The following is an 18226-nucleotide window of genomic DNA, read 5'->3' on the forward strand; positions in this document are numbered from 1 at the left end:
GTGCCCCTCCATCCAGGGGCCAGACTTTAAGAAGTCACCCGCAGGAGAATCCTGGTCCCAAAGGAGCCTTCTGGGGGACCCGTGCTGAGAGAGGGTGTGGGCATGGCCCGCTGGGGCTCTGCCCGGCCCAGGGCTGGGAGATGCCACCTCCCAGCTCCGGGTCCCTGCAGGAAGCGTTGGCAAGCACAGGGCCAGTCCCCCAAAGGCCCAGGTGCAGGGAGCCCAGGCCAAGCAGCCTGTGGAAGAAGCCACATGCCGTGCCACCCCGGGAACACGACTGCAGGTCGCGGCCCCTCCCGCCTCCTCCCCGACATGGCGCAGGGCTCAGAGACACCTGAGACGCTGCTACCAAAGTCCAAAGGGCATCGGTTGCTCCTCCAAAGCACCCGAGCAGACCGCGTTGTCCAGCCAGCCCCTGGGCCTCCCTGGGGTGCCCAGCACAAAAGTGCAGACAACCACCGGACTCGCAATATCAGTTTGAGGATGTTTCTGCCACTCTAAGGACCCGCAGGCCAGCTGGGCCTTCAGGCAGGACAGAGAGCCCCGGAATCCGACGTGGAGAGCTGCGTGGACGTCCCCATCAGGAGGCGGTCCCCACCTCCGAGGCTCTCCCCTTGCGGGGAGCGGCAGCCCCAGGGCCTCAGGGAAGACACCAGGCTGGGCCCCCCGCGGCACAGCGGGGCACGTCCCCGTCCCCGGCAGGGGACTTAGCGATGCCTGCGCCAGACTGCTGCGGCCGCCCTGCTGCCGGGTTCCTGGAGGGCTTCCTGGAAGCAGCGTCCACACCAAGCCCCTGGAAGGCCCAGGCGACGGAGGAGCCGGTCAGGCAGGGGCCGAGGACGGTGACGGGCGGGGAGGAGCGTGTCAGGCAGGGGCAGAGGACGGTGACAGGCCGGGCGGGAAGGAGCCGGTCAGGCAGGGGCCCAGGACAGTGACGGGCCTGGCCGGGGAGGAGCGGAGCGAGTCAGGCAGTGGCCCAGGTGGTGGGCCGGGTGGGGACGAGCCTGTCAGGCAGGGGCAGAGGACGGTGACGGTGACGGTGACGGTGACGGGCCGGGGCGGGAAGGGGCCGGTCAGGCAGGGGCAGGGGCCGAGGACAGTGACGGGCCTGGCGGGGGAGGAGCGCGTCAGGCAGGGGCAGAGGAGACGGGCTGGGTAAGGGGTAGGGTGACAGTTAGGGCACAATTCACAATCGCAAAGATGTGGAAGCGACCCGAGTGCCCATCCATCCAGGAGTGCATTAATAACATGCGGCGCGTGGACACCACGGAGTGCCATTCGGCTGTGAGGAGCAGCGGTGAGAGCGCGCCTCTCGTGTTCTCCTGGCCAGAGCTGGAACCCGTTCCAGTAGGCCAGGTATCCCAAGAACGGACACACGAGCACCACGTGCGCGCGCTCACCGGCAAATTGGTACGAACGGATGGACACCTAAGTGGACAGCGAGGAATCACCTTCATCGGGTGGGTGTCGGGCGGGCGTGGGGAGGGGGTGGGCATACACATGCATTAGGGAGGGGGTGGGTGCGCACCGACTGGGGGATGGGCGCACTTGAAGCTCTGACCAGAGGGGGGAGGCGGGGAAAGAGCAATGCACCCGACCTGAACATTGGTACCCCCACAATACGCTGGGAGAAAATGAGAAATAAATAAGGAGACAGGGGGGAGGGGGGCACGGGCAACACATGTCACCTCAATACTTGTACTCCCATCATCTGCTTGAAAAGAGAGAGAAAAGAAAATGCAATCATAGAGATAAGAGACACTTTCTAAGAAAATGAATCCGAAAAGAAAAGTAAAAGGAGGCCTGTCGAGCAGGTCTGGGTGTGACTCCGGATCCCCCAACCTCCAGTGCCACCACCAGAGATTCCTGCGTGTAGCCCATAGAACCCCAAAAGCAACGGGACGAGTTCTGGTCACATACTCGCTCAAAGTGACATCCTGGAATCCTTCCGGAACTCCCTCCCCTCTCAGACTCTCGAGGTTTCCTCCAGCGTGTCGGTTCCCACAGACCAGACCTTTGGTCTGAGACCTGACAGTCCAGATGGCACGCATGCTGCCCCGTGGCGGCGGTGTCCCGGCTTGGGACAAGAGGAGGCCCCACGGTGCGGGCTGGGGCGGCAGGCACCGCGGCGGGCGCTGAGGGTGGGGGTGATCCGCCGGACGGCCGCCCCGCCGCCGCGCTCCCAGCAAGGGGACAGAGCAACAGGCAAAAAAAAAAAAAAAAAAGCCTAGGGCACCCGGGATTCCCAGGCGGTCTCCCATCCAAGTACTAACCAGGCCCGACGCTGCTTAGCTTCTGAGAGCAGACGAGATGGGGCGCGTTCGGGGTGGTGTGGCCGTAGACCGCGGAGGGCGCCCCTGCCCCGCTCAAGAGGCCAGCCTCACCGCGCTTCCCCGCGATAGCGCTGACCCGTGCCGGGCCTGTGGAGTTCGCCGGCCCGGTCGGGCGGACTCCGGAGGACTGAGGTGAGGGACGTGGCGGGGCGGGGTGGGATGGGGGGCTGTCTACACACACACACACACACACACAGACACGATGCGCCTCCACGGCTGGACCCGCCAAGGTGGAGACCTTCCAGCCCCCCTCCTCTCCTCACCTCGCCTCCTTCACCTACCCGCCCCCACCCCCAGCGCGCGGCCGCTGACTGCGCACGCGCGCTCACCCTTTGACCCCAGCCAGGGGCCGCCCTCCCGCACAACCCCTGTCAGCTGCGCCCCCGCCCTGTGGGTGGGCTGCCGCCTATTCCCCAGGGCCAGGGCTGGGGCACAGCGCATGGGGGAGGGGAGCGAGTGTAGGGGCGTCTCTTGGGATGTGTCCCATGGCTGGGGTGGGGCGGGGCGGGGTGGTTTGGGGGGCGCTGAAGAAATCAGTCCCCTCCATCTCCTACCTCTGGAAAACCCCCAAGCCCTTGGAGAACTGCCGGCACCGCTCCCGTGGGGGCCGGGACCCTGCTCTGTGTCCTCCTGTGGCCCAGTCCAAGGGGCCTGGGCCTGGCCCGGGGCTGGATTGGACCCCAACCACCCTCGGGTGTGGACTTGCTAAAAGCCGGCGATTAGATATTGGATTCGAGCTTCCTTGAGGTCATTTCACTAATGAAGGCACCGAAAAGAGTTTCCTAATCCATCTGTGAGGGTGGCAACTGAAAGAGAATTTTAAAGCTGACAGAATAGGCGAGGAAAGGCATAGGAGATTTCCACACCCAGTAAGGAAGACTTTCCCGAAATGGAAGAAAGAAACGAGCAAACAGAGACACCGGTAGCCCGCCCGGATCAGAGTCTGCTCCTTAGAGAAAGCACCCTGACCAGGTTCACCCGTGGGTGGGTGGCGAGCCAGTGGCATTCAGAAGCGCGAGGCCCCCAGTCTGTGCAGAAGACACCTGCACTCGGGTGTGTGTGGCGGCAGGATTCCCAAGCAGCTCCAAATGGTAATCCAAAGAGAAGCCAGGGAGTTCCCAAGGCCCCAGGTGTCCTCAGCCCACGACTGGCTGCTGGGGGAATGCGAAGCCCGGCTCCTTGTCTCAGAGCGGGACAACCAGGAGGTGGGACGTACACCCCGGGGTTCCCAGGAGGATCAGGCTGAAGCTGGTACTTGGCCTGAAAATGTCCCCTCGCATGGGCACCCCCTTCCGCTTCCGGCTCCTCTACTCCCGGTGCCCCTCCATCCAGGGGCCAGACTTTAAGAAGTCACCCGCAGGAGAATCCTGGTCCCAAAGGAGCCTTCTGGGGGACCCGTGCTGAGAGAGGGTGTGGGCATGGCCCGCTGGGGCTCTGCCCGGCCCAGGGCTGGGAGATGCCACCTCCCAGCTCCGGGTCCCTGCAGGAAGCGTTGGCAAGCACAGGGCCAGTCCCCCAAAGGCCCAGGTGCAGGGAGCCCAGGCCAAGCAGCCTGTGGAAGAAGCCACATGCCGTGCCACCCCGGGAACACGACTGCAGGTCGCGGCCCCTCCCGCCTCCTCCCCGACATGGCGCAGGGCTCAGAGACACCTGAGACGCTGCTACCAAAGTCCAAAGGGCATCGGTTGCTCCTCCAAAGCACCCGAGCAGACCGCGTTGTCCAGCCAGCCCCTGGGCCTCCCTGGGGTGCCCAGCACAAAAGTGCAGACAACCACCGGACTCGCAATATCAGTTTGAGGATGTTTCTGCCACTCTAAGGACCCGCAGGCCAGCTGGGCCTTCAGGCAGGACAGAGAGCCCCGGAATCCGACGTGGAGAGCTGCGTGGACGTCCCCATCAGGAGGCGGTCCCCACCTCCGAGGCTCTCCCCTTGCGGGGAGCGGCAGCCCCAGGGCCTCAGGGAAGACACCAGGCTGGGCCCCCCGCGGCACAGCGGGGCACGTCCCCGTCCCCGGCAGGGGACTTAGCGATGCCTGCGCCAGACTGCTGCGGCCGCCCTGCTGCCGGGTTCCTGGAGGGCTTCCTGGAAGCAGCGTCCACACCAAGCCCCTGGAAGGCCCAGGCGACGGAGGAGCCGGTCAGGCAGGGGCCGAGGACGGTGACGGGCGGGGAGGAGCGTGTCAGGCAGGGGCAGAGGACGGTGACAGGCCGGGCGGGAAGGAGCCGGTCAGGCAGGGGCCCAGGACAGTGACGGGCCTGGCCGGGGAGGAGCGGAGCGAGTCAGGCAGTGGCCCAGGTGGTGGGCCGGGTGGGGACGAGCCTGTCAGGCAGGGGCAGAGGACGGTGACGGTGACGGTGACGGTGACGGGCCGGGGCGGGAAGGGGCCGGTCAGGCAGGGGCAGGGGCCGAGGACAGTGACGGGCCTGGCGGGGGAGGAGCGCGTCAGGCAGGGGCAGAGGAGACGGGCTGGGTAAGGGGTAGGGTGACAGTTAGGGCACAATTCACAATCGCAAAGATGTGGAAGCGACCCGAGTGCCCATCCATCCAGGAGTGCATTAATAACATGCGGCGCGTGGACACCACGGAGTGCCATTCGGCTGTGAGGAGCAGCGGTGAGAGCGCGCCTCTCGTGTTCTCCTGGCCAGAGCTGGAACCCGTTCCAGTAGGCCAGGTATCCCAAGAACGGACACACGAGCACCACGTGCGCGCGCTCACCGGCAAATTGGTACGAACGGATGGACACCTAAGTGGACAGCGAGGAATCACCTTCATCGGGTGGGTGTCGGGCGGGCGTGGGGAGGGGGTGGGCATACACATGCATTAGGGAGGGGGTGGGTGCGCACCGACTGGGGGATGGGCGCACTTGAAGCTCTGACCAGAGGGGGGAGGCGGGGAAAGAGCAATGCACCCGACCTGAACATTGGTACCCCCACAATACGCTGGGAGAAAATGAGAAATAAATAAGGAGACAGGGGGGAGGGGGGCACGGGCAACACATGTCACCTCAATACTTGTACTCCCATCATCTGCTTGAAAAGAGAGAGAAAAGAAAATGCAATCATAGAGATAAGAGACACTTTCTAAGAAAATGAATCCGAAAAGAAAAGTAAAAGGAGGCCTGTCGAGCAGGTCTGGGTGTGACTCCGGATCCCCCAACCTCCAGTGCCACCACCAGAGATTCCTGCGTGTAGCCCATAGAACCCCAAAAGCAACGGGACGAGTTCTGGTCACATACTCGCTCAAAGTGACATCCTGGAATCCTTCCGGAACTCCCTCCCCTCTCAGACTCTCGAGGTTTCCTCCAGCGTGTCGGTTCCCACAGACCAGACCTTTGGTCTGAGACCTGACAGTCCAGATGGCACGCATGCTGCCCCGTGGCGGCGGTGTCCCCGCTTGGGACAAGAGGAGGCCCCACGGTGCGGGCTGGGGCGGCAGGCACCGCGGCGGGCGCTGAGGGTGGGGGTGATCCGCCGGACGGCCGCCCCGCCGCCGCGCTCCCAGCAAGGGGACAGAGCAACAGGCAAAAAAAAAAAAAAAGCCTAGGGCACCCGGGATTCCCAGGCGGTCTCCCATCCAAGTACTAACCAGGCCCGACGCTGCTTAGCTTCTGAGAGCAGACGAGATGGGGCGCGTTCGGGGTGGTGTGGCCGTAGACCGCGGAGGGCGCCCCTGCCCCGCTCAAGAGGCCAGCCTCACCGCGCTTCCCCGCGATAGCGCTGACCCGCGCCGGGCCTGTGGAGTTCGCCGGCCCGGTCGGGCGGACTCCGGAGGACTGAGGTGAGGGACGTGGCGGGGCGGGGTGGGATGGGGGGCTGTCTACACACACACACACACACACACAGACACGATGCGCCTCCACGGCTGGACCCGCCAAGGTGGAGACCTTCCAGCCCCCCTCCTCTCCTCACCTCGCCTCCTTCACCTACCCGCCCCCACCCCCAGCGCGCGGCCGCTGACTGCGCACGCGCGCTCACCCTTTGACCCCAGCCAGGGGCCGCCCTCCCGCACAACCCCTGTCAGCTGCGCCCCCGCCCTGTGGGTGGGCTGCCGCCTATTCCCCAGGGCCAGGGCTGGGGCACAGCGCATGGGGGAGGGGAGCGAGTGTAGGGGCGTCTCTCGGGATGTGTCCCATGGCTGGGGTGGGGCGGGGCGGGGTGGTTTGGGGGGCGCTGAAGAAATCAGTCCCCTCCATCTCCTACCTCTGGAAAACCCCCAAGCCCTTGGAGAACTGCCGGCACCGCTCCCGTGGGGGCCGGGACCCTGCTCTGTGTCCTCCTGTGGCCCAGTCCAAGGGGCCTGGGCCTGGCCCGGGGCTGGATTGGACCCCAACCACCCTCGGGTGTGGACTTGCTAAAAGCCGGCGATTAGATATTGGATTCGAGCTTCCTTGAGGTCATTTCACTAATGAAGGCACCGAAAAGAGTTTCCTAATCCATCTGTGAGGGTGGCAACTGAAAGAGAATTTTAAAGCTGACAGAATAGGCGAGGAAAGGCATAGGAGATTTCCACACCCAGTAAGGAAGACTTTCCCGAAATGGAAGAAAGAAACGAGCAAACAGAGACACCGGTAGCCCGCCCGGATCAGAGTCTGCTCCTTAGAGAAAGCACCCTGACCAGGTTCACCCGTGGGTGGGTGGCGAGCCAGTGGCATTCAGAAGCGCGAGGCCCCCAGTCTGTGCAGAAGACACCTGCACTCGGGTGTGTGTGGCGGCAGGATTCCCAAGCAGCTCCAAATGGTAATCCAAAGAGAAGCCAGGGAGTTCCCAAGGCCCCAGGTGTCCTCAGCCCACGACTGGCTGCTGGGGGAATGCGAAGCCCGGCTCCTTGTCTCAGAGCGGGACAACCAGGAGGTGGGACGTACACCCCGGGGTTCCCAGGAGGATCAGGCTGAAGCTGGTACTTGGCCTGAAAATGTCCCCTCGCATGGGCACCCCCTTCCGCTTCCGGCTCCTCTACTCCCGGTGCCCCTCCATCCAGGGGCCAGACTTTAAGAAGTCACCCGCAGGAGAATCCTGGTCCCAAAGGAGCCTTCTGGGGGACCCGTGCTGAGAGAGGGTGTGGGCATGGCCCGCTGGGGCTCTGCCCGGCCCAGGGCTGGGAGATGCCACCTCCCAGCTCCGGGTCCCTGCAGGAAGCGTTGGCAAGCACAGGGCCAGTCCCCCAAAGGCCCAGGTGCAGGGAGCCCAGGCCAAGCAGCCTGTGGAAGAAGCCACATGCCGTGCCACCCCGGGAACACGACTGCAGGTCGCGGCCCCTCCCGCCTCCTCCCCGACATGGCGCAGGGCTCAGAGACACCTGAGACGCTGCTACCAAAGTCCAAAGGGCATCGGTTGCTCCTCCAAAGCACCCGAGCAGACCGCGTTGTCCAGCCAGCCCCTGGGCCTCCCTGGGGTGCCCAGCACAAAAGTGCAGACAACCACCGGACTCGCAATATCAGTTTGAGGATGTTTCTGCCACTCTAAGGACCCGCAGGCCAGCTGGGCCTTCAGGCAGGACAGAGAGCCCCGGAATCCGACGTGGAGAGCTGCGTGGACGTCCCCATCAGGAGGCGGTCCCCACCTCCGAGGCTCTCCCCTTGCGGGGAGCGGCAGCCCCAGGGCCTCAGGGAAGACACCAGGCTGGGCCCCCCGCGGCACAGCGGGGCACGTCCCCGTCCCCGGCAGGGGACTTAGCGATGCCTGCGCCAGACTGCTGCGGCCGCCCTGCTGCCGGGTTCCTGGAGGGCTTCCTGGAAGCAGCGTCCACACCAAGCCCCTGGAAGGCCCAGGCGACGGAGGAGCCGGTCAGGCAGGGGCCGAGGACGGTGACGGGCGGGGAGGAGCGTGTCAGGCAGGGGCCGAGGACGGTGACAGGCCGGGCGGGAAGGAGCCGGTCAGGCAGGGGCCCAGGACAGTGACGGGCCTGGCCGGGGAGGAGCGGAGCGAGTCAGGCAGTGGCCCAGGTGGTGGGCCGGGCGGGGACGAGCCTGTCAGGCAGGGGCAGAGGACGGTGACGGTGACGGGGCGGGAAGGGGCCGGTCAGGCAGGGGCAGGGGCCAAGGACAGTGACGGGCCTGGCGGGGGAGGAGCGCGTCAGGCAGGGGCAGAGGAGACGGGCTGGGTAAGGGGTAGGGTGACAGTTAGGGCACAATTCACAATCGCAAAGATGTGGAAGCGACCCGAGTGCCCATCCATCCAGGAGTGCATTAATAACATGCGGCGCATGGACACCACGGAGTGCCATTCGGCTATGAGGAGCAGCGGTGAGAGGGCGCCTCTCGTGTTCTCCTGGCCAGAGCTGGAACCCGTTCCAGTAGGCCAGGTATCCCAAGAACGGACACACGAGCACCACGTGCGCGCGCTCACCGGCAAATTGGTACGAACGGATGGACACCTAAGTGGACAGCGAGGAATCACCTTCATCGGGTGGGTGTCGGGCGGGCGTGGGGAGGGGGTGGGCATACACATGCATTAGGGAGGGGGTGGGTGCGCACCGACTGGGGGATGGGCGCACTTGAAGCTCTGACCCGAGGGGGGAGGCGGGGAAAGAGCAATGCACCCGACCTGAACATTGGTACCCCCACAATACGCTGGGAGAAAATGAGAAATAAATAAGGAGACAGGGGGGAGGGGGGCACGGGCAACACATGTCACCTCAATACTTGTACTCCCATCATCTGCTTGAAAAGAGAGAGAAAAGAAAATGCAATCATAGAGATAAGAGACACTTTCTAAGAAAATGAATCCGAAAAGAAAAGTAAAAGGAGGCCTGTCGAGCAGGTCTGGGTGTGACTCCGGTTCCCCCAACCTCCAGTGCCACCACCAGAGATTCCTGCGTGTAGCCCATAGAACCCCAAAAGCAACGGGACGAGTTCTGGTCACATACTCGCTCAAAGTGACATCCTGGAATCCTTCCGGAACTCCCTCCCCTCTCAGACTCTCGAGGTTTCCTCCAGCGTGTCGGTTCCCACAGACCAGACCTTTGGTCTGAGACCTGACAGTCCAGATGGCACGCATGCTGCCCCGTGGCGGCGGTGTCCCGGCTTGGGACAAGAGGAGGCCCCACGGTGCGGGCTGGGGCGGCAGGCACCGCGGCGGGCGCTGAGGGTGGGGGTGATCCGCCGGACGGCCGCCCCGCCGCCGCGCTCCCAGCAAGGGGACAGAGCAACAGGCAAAAAAAAAAAAAAAAAAGCCTAGGGCACCCGGGATTCCCAGGCGGTCTCCCATCCAAGTACTAACCAGGCCCGACGCTGCTTAGCTTCTGAGAGCAGACGAGATGGGGCGCGTTCGGGGTGGTGTGGCCGTAGACCGCGGAGGGCGCCCCTGCCCCGCTCAAGAGGCCAGCCTCACCGCGCTTCCCCGCGATAGCGCTGACCCGTGCCGGGCCTGTGGAGTTCGCCGGCCCGGTCGGGCGGACTCCGGAGGACTGAGGTGAGGGACGTGGCGGGGCGGGGTGGGATGGGGGGCTGTCTACACACACACACACACACACACAGACACGATGCGCCTCCACGGCTGGACCCGCCAAGGTGGAGACCTTCCAGCCCCCCTCCTCTCCTCACCTCGCCTCCTTCACCTACCCGCCCCCACCCCCAGCGCGCGGCCGCTGACTGCGCACGCGCGCTCACCCTTTGACCCCAGCCAGGGGCCGCCCTCCCGCACAACCCCTGTCAGCTGCGCCCCCGCCCTGTGGGTGGGCTGCCGCCTATTCCCCAGGGCCAGGGCTGGGGCACAGCGCATGGGGGAGGGGAGCGAGTGTAGGGGCGTCTCTCGGGATGTGTCCCATGGCTGGGGTGGGGCGGGGCGGGGTGGTTTGGGGGGCGCTGAAGAAATCAGTCCCCTCCATCTCCTACCTCTGGAAAACCCCCAAGCCCTTGGAGAACTGCCGGCACCGCTCCCGTGGGGGCCGGGACCCTGCTCTGTGTCCTCCTGTGGCCCAGTCCAAGGGGCCTGGGCCTGGCCCGGGGCTGGATTGGACCCCAACCACCCTCGGGTGTGGACTTGCTAAAAGCCGGCGATTAGATATTGGATTCGAGCTTCCTTGAGGTCATTTCACTAATGAATGCACCGAAAAGAGTTTCCTAATCCATCTGTGAGGGTGGCAACTGAAAGAGAATTTTAAAGCTGACAGAATAGGCGAGGAAAGGCATAGGAGATTTCCACACCCAGTAAGGAAGACTTTCCCGAAATGGAAGAAAGAAACGAGCAAACAGAGACACCGGTAGCCCGCCCGGATCAGAGTCTGCTCCTTAGAGAAAGCACCCTGACCAGGTTCACCCGTGGGTGGGTGGCGAGCCAGTGGCATTCAGAAGCGCGAGGCCCGCAGTCTGTGCAGAAGACACCTGCACTCGGGTGTGTGTGGCGGCAGGATTCCCAAGCAGCTCCAAATGGTAATCCAAAGAGAAGCCAGGGAGTTCCCAAGGCCCCAGGTGTCCTCAGCCCACGACTGGCTGCTGGGGGAATGCGAAGCCCGGCTCCTTGTCTCAGAGCGGGACAACCAGGAGGTGGGACGTACACCCCGGGGTTCCCAGGAGGATCAGGCTGAAGCTGGTACTTGGCCTGAAAATGTCCCCTCGCATGGGCACCCCCTTCCGCTTCCGGCTCCTCTACTCCCGGTGCCCCTCCATCCAGGGGCCAGACTTTAAGAAGTCACCCGCAGGAGAATCCTGGTCCCAAAGGAGCCTTCTGGGGGACCCGTGCTGAGAGAGGGTGTGGGCATGGCCCGCTGGGGCTCTGCCCGGCCCAGGGCTGGGAGATGCCACCTCCCAGCTCCGGGTCCCTGCAGGAAGCGTTGGCAAGCACAGGGCCAGTCCCCCAAAGGCCCAGGTGCAGGGAGCCCAGGCCAAGCAGCCTGTGGAAGAAGCCACATGCCGTGCCACCCCGGGAACACGACTGCAGGTCGCGGCCCCTCCCGCCTCCTCCCCGACATGGCGCAGGGCTCAGAGACACCTGAGACGCTGCTACCAAAGTCCAAAGGGCATCGGTTGCTCCTCCAAAGCACCCGAGCAGACCGGGTTGTCCAGCCAGCCCCTGGGCCTCCCTGGGGTGCCCAGCACAAAAGTGCAGACAACCACCGGACTCGCAATATCAGTTTGAGGATGTTTCTGCCACTCTAAGGACCCGCAGGCCAGCTGGGCCTTCAGGCAGGACAGAGAGCCCCGGAATCCGACGTGGAGAGCTGCGTGGACGTCCCCATCAGGAGGCGGTCCCCACCTCCGAGGCTCTCCCCTTGCGGGGAGCGGCAGCCCCAGGGCCTCAGGGAAGACACCAGGCTGGGCCCCCCGCGGCACAGCGGGGCACGTCCCCGTCCCCGGCAGGGGACTTAGCGATGCCTGCGCCAGACTGCTGCGGCCGCCCTGCTGCCGGGTTCCTGGAGGGCTTCCTGGAAGCAGCGTCCACACCAAGCCCCTGGAAGGCCCAGGCGACGGAGGAGCCGGTCAGGCAGGGGCCGAGGACGGTGACGGGCGGGGAGGAGCGTGTCAGGCAGGGGCAGAGGACGGTGACAGGCCGGGCGGGAAGGAGCCGGTCAGGCAGGGGCCCAGGACAGTGACGGGCCTGGCCGGGGAGGAGCGGAGCGAGTCAGGCAGTGGCCCAGGTGGTGGGCCGGGCGGGGACGAGCCTGTCAGGCAGGGGCAGAGGACGGTGACGGTGACGGTGACGGTGACGGGCCGGGGCGGGAAGGGGCCGGTCAGGCAGGGGCAGGGGCCGAGGACAGTGACGGGCCTGGCGGGGGAGGAGCGCGTCAGGCAGGGGCAGAGGAGACGGGCTGGGTAAGGGGTAGGGTGACAGTTAGGGCACAATTCACAATCGCAAAGATGTGGAAGCGACCCGAGTGCCCATCCATCCAGGAGTGCATTAATAACATGCGGCGCGTGGACACCACGGAGTGCCATTCGGCTGTGAGGAGCAGCGGTGAGAGGGCGCCTCTCGTGTTCTCCTGGCCAGAGCTGGAACCCGTTCCAGTAGGCCAGGTATCCCAAGAACGGACACACGAGCACCACGTGCGCGCGCTCACCGGCAAATTGGTACGAACGGATGGACACCTAAGTGGACAGCGAGGAATCACCTTCATCGGGTGGGTGTCGGGCGGGCGTGGGGAGGGGGTGGGCATACACATGCATTAGGGAGGGGGTGGGTGCGCACCGACTGGGGGATGGGCGCACTTGAAGCTCTGACCCGAGGGGGGAGGCGGGGAAAGAGCAATGCACCCGACCTGAACATTGGTACCCCCACAATACGCTGGGAGAAAATGAGAAATAAATAAGGAGACAGGGGGGAGGGGGGCACGGGCAACACATGTCACCTCAATACTTGTACTCCCATCATCTGCTTGAAAAGAGAGAGAAAAGAAAATGCAATCATAGAGATAAGAGACACTTTCTAAGAAAATGAATCCGAAAAGAAAAGTAAAAGGAGGCCTGTCGAGCAGGTCTGGGTGTGACTCCGGTTCCCCCAACCTCCAGTGCCACCACCAGAGATTCCTGCGTGTAGCCCATAGAACCCCAAAAGCAACGGGACGAGTTCTGGTCACATACTCGCTCAAAGTGACATCCTGGAATCCTTCCGGAACTCCCTCCCCTCTCAGACTCTCGAGGTTTCCTCCAGCGTGTCGGTTCCCACAGACCAGACCTTTGGTCTGAGACCTGACAGTCCAGATGGCACGCATGCTGCCCCGTGGCGGCGGTGTCCCGGCTTGGGACAAGAGGAGGCCCCACGGTGCGGGCTGGGGCGGCAGGCACCGCGGCGGGCGCTGAGGGTGGGGGTGATCCGCCGGACGGCCGCCCCGCCGCCGCGCTCCCAGCAAGGGGACAGAGCAACAGGCAAAAAAAAAAAAAAAAAAGCCTAGGGCACCCGGGATTCCCAGGCGGTCTCCCATCCAAGTACTAACCAGGCCCGACGCTGCTTAGCTTCTGAGAGCAGACGAGATGGGGCGCGTTCGGGGTGGTGTGGCCGTAGACCGCGGAGGGCGCCCCTGCCCCGCTCAAGAGGCCAGCCTCACCGCGCTTCCCCGCGATAGCGCTGACCCGTGCCGGGCCTGTGGAGTTCGCCGGCCCGGTCGGGCGGACTCCGGAGGACTGAGGTGAGGGACGTGGCGGGGCGGGGTGGGATGGGGGGCTGTCTACACACACACACACACACACACAGACACGATGCGCCTCCACGGCTGGACCCGCCAAGGTGGAGACCTTCCAGCCCCCCTCCTCTCCTCACCTCGCCTCCTTCACCTACCCGCCCCCACCCCCAGCGCGCGGCCGCTGACTGCGCACGCGCGCTCACCCTTTGACCCCAGCCAGGGGCCGCCCTCCCGCACAACCCCTGTCAGCTGCGCCCCCGCCCTGTGGGTGGGCTGCCGCCTATTCCCCAGGGCCAGGGCTGGGGCACAGCGCATGGGGGAGGGGAGCGAGTGTAGGGGCGTCTCTCGGGATGTGTCCCATGGCTGGGGTGGGGCGGGGCGGGGTGGTTTGGGGGGCGCTGAAGAAATCAGTCCCCTCCATCTCCTACCTCTGGAAAACCCCCAAGCCCTTGGAGAACTGCCGGCACCGCTCCCGTGGGGGCCGGGACCCTGCTCTGTGTCCTCCTGTGGCCCAGTCCAAGGGGCCTGGGCCTGGCCCGGGGCTGGATTGGACCCCAACCACCCTCGGGTGTGGACTTGCTAAAAGCCGGCGATTAGATATTGGATTCGAGCTTCCTTGAGGTCATTTCACTAATGAATGCACCGAAAAGAGTTTCCTAATCCATCTGTGAGGGTGGCAACTGAAAGAGAATTTTAAAGCTGACAGAATAGGCGAGGAAAGGCATAGGAGATTTCCACACCCAGTAAGGAAGACTTTCCCGAAATGGAAGAAAGAAACGAGCAAACAGAGACACCGGTAGCCCGCCCGGATCAGAGTCTGCTCCTTAGAGAAAGCACCCTGACCAGGTTCACCCGTGGGTGGGTGGCGAGCCAGTGGCATTCAGAAGCGCGAGGCCCGCAGTCTGTGCAGAAGACACCTGCACTCGGGTGTGTGTGGCGGCAGGATTCCCAAGCAGCTCCAAATGGTAATCCAAAGAGAAGCCAGGGAGTTCCCAAGGCCCCAGGTGTCCTCAGCCCACGACTGGCTGCTGGGGGAATGCGAAGCCCGGCTCCTTGTCTCAGAGCGGGACAACCAGGAGGTGGGACGTACACCCCGGGGTTCCCAGGAGGATCAGGCTGAAGCTGGTACTTGGCCTGAAAATGTCCCCTCGCATGGGCACCCCCTTCCGCTTCCGGCTCCTCTACTCCCGGTGCCCCTCCATCCAGGGGCCAGACTTTAAGAAGTCACCCGCAGGAGAATCCTGGTCCCAAAGGAGCCTTCTGGGGGACCCGTGCTGAGAGAGGGTGTGGGCATGGCCCGCTGGGGCTCTGCCCGGCCCAGGGCTGGGAGATGCCACCTCCCAGCTCCGGGTCCCTGCAGGAAGCGTTGGCAAGCACAGGGCCAGTCCCCCAAAGGCCCAGGTGCAGGGAGCCCAGGCCAAGCAGCCTGTGGAAGAAGCCACATGCCGTGCCACCCCGGGAACACGACTGCAGGTCGCGGCCCCTCCCGCCTCCTCCCCGACATGGCGCAGGGCTCAGAGACACCTGAGACGCTGCTACCAAAGTCCAAAGGGCATCGGTTGCTCCTCCAAAGCACCCGAGCAGACCGGGTTGTCCAGCCAGCCCCTGGGCCTCCCTGGGGTGCCCAGCACAAAAGTGCAGACAACCACCGGACTCGCAATATCAGTTTGAGGATGTTTCTGCCACTCTAAGGACCCGCAGGCCAGCTGGGCCTTCAGGCAGGACAGAGAGCCCCGGAATCCGACGTGGAGAGCTGCGTGGACGTCCCCATCAGGAGGCGGTCCCCACCTCCGAGGCTCTCCCCTTGCGGGGAGCGGCAGCCCCAGGGCCTCAGGGAAGACACCAGGCTGGGCCCCCCGCGGCACAGCGGGGCACGTCCCCGTCCCCGGCAGGGGACTTAGCGATGCCTGCGCCAGACTGCTGCGGCCGCCCTGCTGCCGGGTTCCTGGAGGGCTTCCTGGAAGCAGCGTCCACACCAAGCCCCTGGAAGGCCCAGGCGACGGAGGAGCCGGTCAGGCAGGGGCCGAGGACGGTGACGGGCGGGGAGGAGCGTGTCAGGCAGGGGCAGAGGACGGTGACAGGCCGGGCGGGAAGGAGCCGGTCAGGCAGGGGCCCAGGACAGTGACGGGCCTGGCCGGGGAGGAGCGGAGCGAGTCAGGCAGTGGCCCAGGTGGTGGGCCGGGCGGGGACGAGCCTGTCAGGCAGGGGCAGAGGACGGTGACGGTGACGGTGACGGTGACGGGCCGGGGCGGGAAGGGGCCGGTCAGGCAGGGGCAGGGGCCGAGGACAGTGACGGGCCTGGCGGGGGAGGAGCGCGTCAGGCAGGGGCAGAGGAGACGGGCTGGGTAAGGGGTAGGGTGACAGTTAGGGCACAATTCACAATCGCAAAGATGTGGAAGCGACCCGAGTGCCCATCCATCCAGGAGTGCATTAATAACATGCGGCGCGTGGACACCACGGAGTGCCATTCGGCTGTGAGGAGCAGCGGTGAGAGCGCGCCTCTCGTGTTCTCCTGGCCAGAGCTGGAACCCGTTCCAGTAGGCCAGGTATCCCAAGAACGGACACACGAGCACCACGTGCGCGCGCTCACCGGCAAATTGGTACGAACGGATGGACACCTAAGTGGACAGCGAGGAATCACCTTCATCGGGTGGGTGTCGGGCGGGCGTGGGGAGGGGGTGGGCATACACATGCATTAGGGAGGGGGTGGGTGCGCACCGACTGGGGGATGGGCGCACTTGAAGCTCTGACCCGAGGGGGGAGGCGGGGAAAGAGCAATGCACCCGACCTGAACATTGGTACCCCCACAATACGCTGGGAGAAAATGAGAAATAAATAAGGAGACAGGGGGGAGGGGGGCACGGGCAACACATGTCACCTCAATACTTGTACTCCCATCATCTGCTTGAAAAGAGAGAGAAAAGAAAATGCAATCATAGAGATAAGAGACACTTTCTAAGAAAATGAATCCGAAAAGAAAAGTAAAAGGAGGCCTGTCGAGCAGGTCTGGGTGTGACTCCGGATCCCCCAACCTCCAGTGCCACCACCAGAGATTCCTGCGTGTAGCCCATAGAACCCCAAAAGCAACGGGACGAGTTCTGGTCACATACTCGCTCAAAGTGACATCCTGGAATCCTTCCGGAACTCCCTCCCCTCTCAGACTCTCGAGGTTTCCTCCAGCGTGTCGGTTCCCACAGACCAGACCTTTGGTCTGAGACCTGACAGTCCAGATGGCACGCATGCTGCCCCGTGGCGGCGGTGTCCCCGCTTGGGACAAGAGGAGGCCCCACGGTGCGGGCTGGGGCGGCAGGCACCGCGGCGGGCGCTGAGGGTGGGGGTGATCCGCCGGACGGCCGCCCCGCCGCCGCGCTCCCAGCAAGGGGACAGAGCAACAGGCAAAAAAAAAAAAAAAGCCTAGGGCACCCGGGATTCCCAGGCGGTCTCCCATCCAAGTACTAACCAGGCCCGACGCTGCTTAGCTTCTGAGAGCAGACGAGATGGGGCGCGTTCGGGGTGGTGTGGCCGTAGACCGCGGAGGGCGCCCCTGCCCCGCTCAAGAGGCCAGCCTCACCGCGCTTCCCCGCGATAGCGCTGACCCGCGCCGGGCCTGTGGAGTTCGCCGGCCCGGTCGGGCGGACTCCGGAGGACTGAGGTGAGGGACGTGGCGGGGCGGGGTGGGATGGGGGGCTGTCTACACACACACACACACACACACAGACACGATGCGCCTCCACGGCTGGACCCGCCAAGGTGGAGACCTTCCAGCCCCCCTCCTCTCCTCACCTCGCCTCCTTCACCTACCCGCCCCCACCCCCAGCGCGCGGCCGCTGACTGCGCACGCGCGCTCACCCTTTGACCCCAGCCAGGGGCCGCCCTCCCGCACAACCCCTGTCAGCTGCGCCCCCGCCCTGTGGGTGGGCTGCCGCCTATTCCCCAGGGCCAGGGCTGGGGCACAGCGCATGGGGGAGGGGAGCGAGTGTAGGGGCGTCTCTCGGGATGTGTCCCATGGCTGGGGTGGGGCGGGGCGGGGTGGTTTGGGGGGCGCTGAAGAAATCAGTCCCCTCCATCTCCTACCTCTGGAAAACCCCCAAGCCCTTGGAGAACTGCCGGCACCGCTCCCGTGGGGGCCGGGACCCTGCTCTGTGTCCTCCTGTGGCCCAGTCCAAGGGGCCTGGGCCTGGCCCGGGGCTGGATTGGACCCCAACCACCCTCGGGTGTGCACTTGCTAAAAGCCGGCGATTAGATATTGGATTCGAGCTTCCTTGAGGTCATTTCACTAATGAAGGCACCGAAAAGAGTTTCCTAATCCATCTGTGAGGGTGGCAACTGAAAGAGAATTTTAAAGCTGACAGAATAGGCGAGGAAAGGCATAGGAGATTTCCACACCCAGTAAGGAAGACTTTCCCGAAATGGAAGAAAGAAACGAGCAAACAGAGACACCGGTAGCCCGCCCGGATCAGAGTCTGCTCCTTAGAGAAAGCACCCTGACCAGGTTCACCCGTGGGTGGGTGGCGAGCCAGTGGCATTCAGAAGCGCGAGGCCCCCAGTCTGTGCAGAAGACACCTGCACTCGGGTGTGTGTGGCGGCAGGATTCCCAAGCAGCTCCAAATGGTAATCCAAAGAGAAGCCAGGGAGTTCCCAAGGCCCCAGGTGTCCTCAGCCCACGACTGGCTGCTGGGGGAATGCGAAGCCCGGCTCCTTGTCTCAGAGCGGGACAACCAGGAGGTGGGACGTACACCCCGGGGTTCCCAGGAGGATCAGGCTGAAGCTGGTACTTGGCCTGAAAATGTCCCCTCGCATGGGCACCCCCTTCCGCTTCCGGCTCCTCTACTCCCGGTGC

At 64.4% G+C, this 18226-nt stretch overlaps 5 pseudogenes; all 5 read right to left on the reverse strand.

Moving 5' to 3' along the window:
• Positions 1 to 2224: 2224 nt before the first annotated feature.
• LOC142864525 (uncharacterized) lies at positions 2225 to 2343 on the reverse strand (annotated as a pseudogene).
• A 3527-nt stretch (positions 2344 to 5870) lies between these two features.
• Positions 5871 to 5989, reverse strand: LOC142864526 (uncharacterized; annotated as a pseudogene).
• A 3513-nt stretch (positions 5990 to 9502) lies between these two features.
• Positions 9503 to 9621, reverse strand: LOC142864527 (uncharacterized; annotated as a pseudogene).
• Positions 9622 to 13151: 3530 nt separating this feature from the next.
• On the reverse strand, positions 13152 to 13270 carry LOC142864528 (uncharacterized; annotated as a pseudogene).
• Positions 13271 to 16797: 3527 nt separating this feature from the next.
• Positions 16798 to 16916, reverse strand: LOC142864529 (uncharacterized; annotated as a pseudogene).
• Between the last annotated feature and the right edge of the window lie 1310 nt (positions 16917 to 18226).

The sequence above is a fragment of the Microcebus murinus genome, chromosome 25 (assembly GCF_040939455.1).
Source record: "Microcebus murinus isolate Inina chromosome 25, M.murinus_Inina_mat1.0, whole genome shotgun sequence".
Classification (NCBI taxonomy): Eukaryota; Metazoa; Chordata; class Mammalia; order Primates; family Cheirogaleidae; genus Microcebus; species Microcebus murinus.